The following is a 6,661-nucleotide window of genomic DNA, read 5'->3' on the forward strand; positions in this document are numbered from 1 at the left end:
TGCCTCTCTGTCTACTTGTGATCCCTCTCTCTCTCTGTCAAGTAAATAAATAAAATCTTTAAAAAAAAATAAAGAGGCAACAAATTTTTTAAATTAGCAAATATTTTGAAAAGACACCTAACCAAAGAAAATAAACAGATGGCAAACAAAGCCTACCAAAATATGTTCAACATCATTAATCATTAGGGAAATACAATTTAAAACCACAGTGTGACATGACTACATACCTATCATAATGGCTGAAATTGAAAAGACTTGAACACGAGTGTTCATAGTAGCTTTGTTTGTAATAGCCCCAAACTGTAAACAAATGTCCATCAGCAGGTGAATGGGTAAACATATTGTGGTATGTTCATTTAATAACAAGGAATCACAGAAACCTGTTTAAAATAATCTGTTGCTTCACTGAGGCTTGCTCTTCCTTTAGTGAAAGGCAGATTAGCTCTGGTTAGAAAGCCATTAAAGGCACACCAGCACAGAGGCTTTCACCTTGAAGCCCAAAGAGAGACTGAAAGACTATTTAAAAGAGAATAATGTTTGCTTTCTGTGATTCAGTGTTATTAAATGCGCTGTCCATGAACCACTTTCAACAACCTCACATATCAGCAGGTGGGACATGTATTCACCACATACTTTGGGAAACAATGAACCAAGAAAAACCTTGTAAGAGTGTAGCAAGTATTGCGAGGCAACTTCATGTAATAAATATTCATTTGAAACTGGAATTCTACAGCCTTCCTTAATGTTGGAACAACAATGACTCAAGACCAACCATACTTAGGTGAGGTACACAGGTTCCCCTTTGAGATTCCTCCTGGGCCATTGAGTGACTATGGCTTCCTAGAGTTTCTTCATACCCCCAAATTCTACATACTTCAACAGCCCATTGGTGTTCTGGTCTCTTTCTCCAAATAGTCACAATGCCTGCTTTCAGTATAAGATCTACAGTAGGCAGGAAAAATGTGAAAGTACAAATTTCAAGAAGTGGTGATTAAGTGAAATAGCCACTCCTATCTCATTCACCCAATTTTGGGGCTGGGGGAGAAAGTGGACCTTTTCATGTTATCTGCAGAAAGGTCAAGAATATCAGGCAGTAGAGAGGCCTCCTGATGGGGATAGTTCAGATTTTTAAAAAATTTTTATTTATTTTTTTTAATTTCTTTTCAGTGTTCCAGAATTCATTGTTTATGAACCACACCCAGTGCTCCACAGGATCACCCAACCTCCCACCTCCCTCCCTTCCAAAAATCCTGTTAGTTCCTCAGAGTCCACAGTCTCTCATGGTTTATCTCCCCCTCCAATAGTTCAATTTTTTTTAAATATTTTATTTATTCATTTGACAGAGAGAGAGGTCACAAGTAGGCAGAGAGGCAGGCAGAGAGAGGGGGGAAGCAGGCTCCCCGCCGAGCAGAGAGCCCGATGCGGGGCTTGATCCCAGGACCCTGAGATCATGACCTGAGCCAAAGGCAGAGGCTTAAACCACTGAGCCACCCAGGCGCCCCCAATAGTTCAAATTTTTAACTAAAAAATTATGAAGGAAATGAGGGGTGGAACTTAGAAAGGAAAGGGGGAAAGAAGTTGGCTTGGCGTGGATGCTTTCTTGAGATAGTTCGTCTCCATGATTTTTGCATGAAGACTGCAAAATCGAGAAGCTGCCTTATAGTGATTTAAGGATGGATTCATGCCGAGTTTGTTTACAGGTCTGTGCTGAAAACCCACCATCTCCCCAATGCCACTCCTTCCTCTAACTCATCAATGAAGTATCACAGGCCCCTAATTCCTTAATCAGCATTTAGGCTTTGGGTCTGTGAAAATGCCTGTCCCCTTTGGATGTGACAGAGCTTTCAGCTATCATCACCGGAGAGGAAGGAGGTCCTTCTGTCTCTTTTCATGTCCTACTTCATTTCTACCAGCCCCAGGCTCGAGGAATGAGAGTTTGCAAGTATTTTTGATTCTAGAACACCACTTGGGTCACATTTAGTAGCTAGTGGAGTCAATATGATGTCGAAAGTCACACCTCCAATGAGTAGTCTTCCTCCGCTTATGTAGAATTTTTAAGCTCAGCCTGATCCTCTTTAAAGCCTCACATCCTGAGAGTCTATTCAGGAGGCCACTAGGAATGTAGGAAGATCCGTAGGTCTGGGTCAGTTGTTCTATCTCAGCTTTACCAGGTAGCCATGATCCTGCTTGTAGTTTCTCATATGTAACTCTGTCTTTCTCAACACCTCTCTTTGAAACTCTTCTAAGCCAACTCTGAACACACACACACACACACACACACGACTGCTGAACCCCTTCTCAGCAAGACCCTGGACAAGGGGCAAGTTACTGAACATTTTTGTGGTTTAGTTTCCTCACCTGTAACATTGAGATACTGGGACATGTATCTCATGGGATTGTCATGAGGATTAAATTAGTTTACATCTCTTGAAGGGCATCTCAGCTCCTTCCACAGTTTGGCACTTGTGGACATTGCTTCTATGAACATTGGGGTGCCCCTTCTTTTCACTACCTCTGTATCCTTGAGGTAAATACCCAGTAGTGCAATTGCTGGGTCATAGGGTAGCTCTATTTTTAACTTTTTTTTTTTTTTTAAAGATTTTATTTATTTGACAGACAGAAATCACAAGTAAGCAGAGAGGCAGGCACAGAGAGAGGGGGAGGCAGGCTCCCTGCCGAGCAGAGAGCCCGATGCGGGGCTCGATCCCAGGACCCTGGGATCATGACCTGAGCCGAAGGCAGAGGCTTTAACCCACTGAGCCACCCAGGCGCCCCTATTTTTAACTTTTTGAGAAGCCTCCATACTGTTTTCGAAAATGCCTGTACCAACTTGCATTCACACCAACAGTCTAAAAGCATTCCCCTTAAGGAAGGGAAAAATGAAGAGGGGAAATTAGCAGGGGAGAAGAACCATGAGAGACTATGGACTTCAGGAAACAAAATGAGGGTTTTTGAGGAGTGGAGGGGGAGTGGGGGAATGAGTTGCCTGGTGAAGGGCATTAAGGAGGGCACGTATTGCAATGAGTGTTATATGCAAATAATCATGGAACACTACATCAAAAATTAATTATGTATTGTATGGTAACTAACATAACATAAAAAAAGAAAAAGAAACAAAAACAGACCAGAAATACAGAGAATAAACTGGTAGTTACCAAAACACGGTGGGGTGGGATGGGGAGGTTGAAGGACGATTAAAATGGTTTAAGAGAAGTGGGAGATACAGGCTTCAGTTATAGAAAAAGTAAGTCACCAGGATAAAAGGTACAGTGGGGATAAAGGGCATGTAGTCCATGATACTATAGTAGTGTTGTATGGTAACCGATGGTAGCTACACTTGTGGTGACCATACCATAAAGTATAGATCTGTCAAATCACTATGTTGCACACATGAAACTAATGTAATATTGTGTCAACTACAAAAAAGGAAAATAAAATGGTAAATAAATGATACATCTCAAAGGTTATTAGATCAGTCCCTAACATATAGAAAGAACTCAGTAAACTTTTGTTTTTTAAATATGTTAGGGACTCTTCCTTTTGGCTTGCTTAATTCCTTTCTCTGTCACTCTGCTGACACGTTTTCTGTGTCATTTTCTTAGTTATTACCTGCTTAGGTATCTCCACGAGGCTATAGTTTCCTTGAGGACAAAAGCTGTGTCATGTCTGTTCTTTTAATCCTTAGCATTGAGCAAGGTTCTGACATATAGATACAATGAAGGTGGACTCAATAAAGAAGTCACTGGATGAAAAATTTAATATCTGCACAAACTAAGGATAACCTTTTTTTGCTATGGGGAGAAAAAAAAAAGAATGAGAGAAAATATACCAGATCGTTAAGAGTACTTAGCTCTGGAGGGTGAAACGATGTGTAACATGTATTTTCTTCTTTCTTCTTTTCCATTTTTTTCCTCATAAGGAGGGTGTGGATAGGGGTAGAGGGGTTATACCACAGTGCATGCAGAGGACTGAGCTCTGCTATAACTAGAGAGCTTCAGGGATTACATTAGTAATGATGACATGAGCTGTAGTCACAAATGAACTTGGAAATTTTGGCATCTTAACATAATAGAAATTTATTTCTTGCTCTCATGTTGAGGGTGTGTGTGTCTGTATGTATCCATGAAGTCATTCAGGGACCCAGCCCCATGGAGGCTCCTCCATCCACACATGGTTGCCAGGTCACCCTAGTGTCTACACATCTGGCCAGTGGACTGGGGAAGAGAGGGCATGAGTAGGTTCATATGGGAGGTGTACTTCACTTCTGCCCACATTCCCCTTGTCCAACTTGAGTACCATTGCTCGACTGGCAAGAAGGCTAGAAAAGGTAGTCTAGCCCTATGTCCCAACAGAAAGGAAATGGGTTTGGTGAAGGGGTAAAGGATGAGTTAGCTTTCCTCCTGTGCATTCTGTCCAACCTAACCTGTTGATTCAACCAACTGGCCTCCCCTCCTCTTCTCTCTCCCTTTCCATTTATGTTCCACATGGCTGCCAAGTGACCTTTTTCAGATAAATATTTGACTTGTCACTTGCTTTGCTTAGCTCTCTTTCAGCAACTAAATAAAGTTCAAATCTCTGTAGACTAAATCTCTCAGTCCATAAACTCAAGGGTATTAGTAATATTTCTGTTTGTGACAGGATTTAATTTCAGTGTTGAGCTCCCATCTTGCCAGGTAGTAGAGTTTTCTCCCCTTTATCCTGGGTAGGGTCTGAGTTCTAGGGGTATCACAGTATGAAGCCCAGAGTGGGCATAAGATCCTCAGTAGTGACCTCAGAGGGGTTTTCTGAAAGAAACCTATGCATCCCTTGCTATCAGAACACTGCAAGAAACCATCTTGAGAATCTCATTCAAACTGTCAGTAAAAGGAAGCAAACCAAACCCAGGGTACTGTAAAACAAACAAGCAAACAAACGAAATAGAATAAGAAAATGAGTCACTGGGAATGGGGGTGGAGGAGCCATTAAAAAAGAATTCATGGCAGAAGTGGAAATCTCTTGTGTACTTATCTTTATAAAAGAATAGAAAAGCAACTTGAAAAAAGAAGTCTAGTGTATTAGCCAGCTAGCTAGTATATGGTGCCAATGAGTGGCAGCATGTGTTTTAATGCTTTTTGTTGGTATTTTAATTTATCTCTAAGCACCATATTTACATTTTATACAGTTCCACTGAAACCAAAGTGGAACTTTCACTTTTAATATTTCCTGGCATGCAAAATAATTCCATCAAACAATATAAAGATGTATTTGTTTTTGCTGAATTATACTCAAATGTATGAAGAAAGGGGATGTGTCCAGATACAGAAATGACAAAACATTACATCTAGAAGGATCTTTCATCTTGTGTATAAAGAGACTGGGGTATTCAGAAGCAATGGCTCACCCAAGATCCTGTACTGACAAACGGGGGCCTGCATCAAGACATCCACACCTACTCTCAGCTGGAACAATCTGGATGGTGGAGGAAATTGGCGCATTTCACTCAGAGATCCAGAACACAGAGGCCTTGAGAGCTGCTGGAAAATATATGTCAAAGCATAAAGCAACAGTCAGCAGCCGTAGGTTTCCTTGTATTCTTAACACCTTCTACCTTCTTCTGGATAGATCAGAACTAACTTTTACAGCTCTAAATCTCCCTCAGGCTAATGTGATTTCTTGCCCACACTTACCAGTCACCACATGCATTCCCCCTCCTCTGTTTACTGCACCCCGTCTGGGCAATGATCCCGGCCCAGAGCATGCAGTCTCTTGGGAGGATCCTTTCCAGCATCTGCTGTTCCTTGGTTGAGGAGAGTCCATGTAATATGTAAGCCAGTGAGAGACCTTCTTGTGGACATTCAGATCTTAATCAGAGTGACACGAAGATGAAAAAACATTGGAGCCAATTCATCCAGTGATAAACCCGGAAGAGACTGTCCATTGCCTGCTCCCAAAATACAATCAGTGCTTCTCTAGCGTCAATCTTTCTGAGAACTGGTAATTTAGCTTTTCCTTCAGTTTGCTGTGTCATTTCAGATCCATCCAATAAATTTCTTTGTTTCCCTAAGTTTGTTAATTTGGTTTTCAGTTACTTGCAAATAACCTGAATTGATAAAACATTCGGTGGGCGGCCCTACTGATCCAACTCCACTTAACTGATTTAAGCAAATGGGCAGCATGCTGATGACTAATATCTCATATGCCTGAGTCTAGTATATCCATGCACTCCATTTGAGTTTTCTACTTACCAAACATTGTAGTGTTTGTTCCCAAACCTTTTCATGCCAATTACACATATGGTTGCAGTTTCATAACGTAATTAAATATTAACTGATGAGTACTTGCTTCAGCAACACATATACTAAAATTGGAATGATACAAAGATTAGCATGCCCCTGTGCAAGGATGACTCCCAAATTCATGAAGCATTCCATTTTTTCCAAAAAACCATTATGTACCTAGGAATATCAAAGAGGTAAAATATCTGTACTCTGAAAATTATTAAACACTGATGAAAGAAATTCAAGATGACACAAAGAAATGGAAAAATATTCCATGCTCATGGATTAGAAGAAGAGATATTGATAAAATGGCTATATTACTCAGAGAAATCTACACATTTAATACAACCTCTCTCAAAATAGAAACAGCATTTTTACAGAATTAGAACAAACTATCCTAAAAT

At 40.6% G+C, this 6,661-nt stretch overlaps 1 non-coding gene across 1 annotated transcript; it reads left to right on the plus strand.

Moving 5' to 3' along the window:
- Nucleotides 1-6,313: 6,313 nt before the first annotated feature.
- LOC123939503 lies at nt 6,314-6,416 on the plus strand. Its single transcript, XR_006817884.1, has one exon. It is a non-coding gene; the product is annotated as a U6 spliceosomal RNA (small nuclear RNA).
- The last annotated feature ends 245 nt before the right edge of the window (nt 6,417-6,661 follow it).

Source organism: Meles meles, chromosome 3 (genome assembly GCF_922984935.1).
Source record: "Meles meles chromosome 3, mMelMel3.1 paternal haplotype, whole genome shotgun sequence".
Taxonomy (NCBI): Eukaryota; Metazoa; Chordata; class Mammalia; order Carnivora; family Mustelidae; genus Meles; species Meles meles.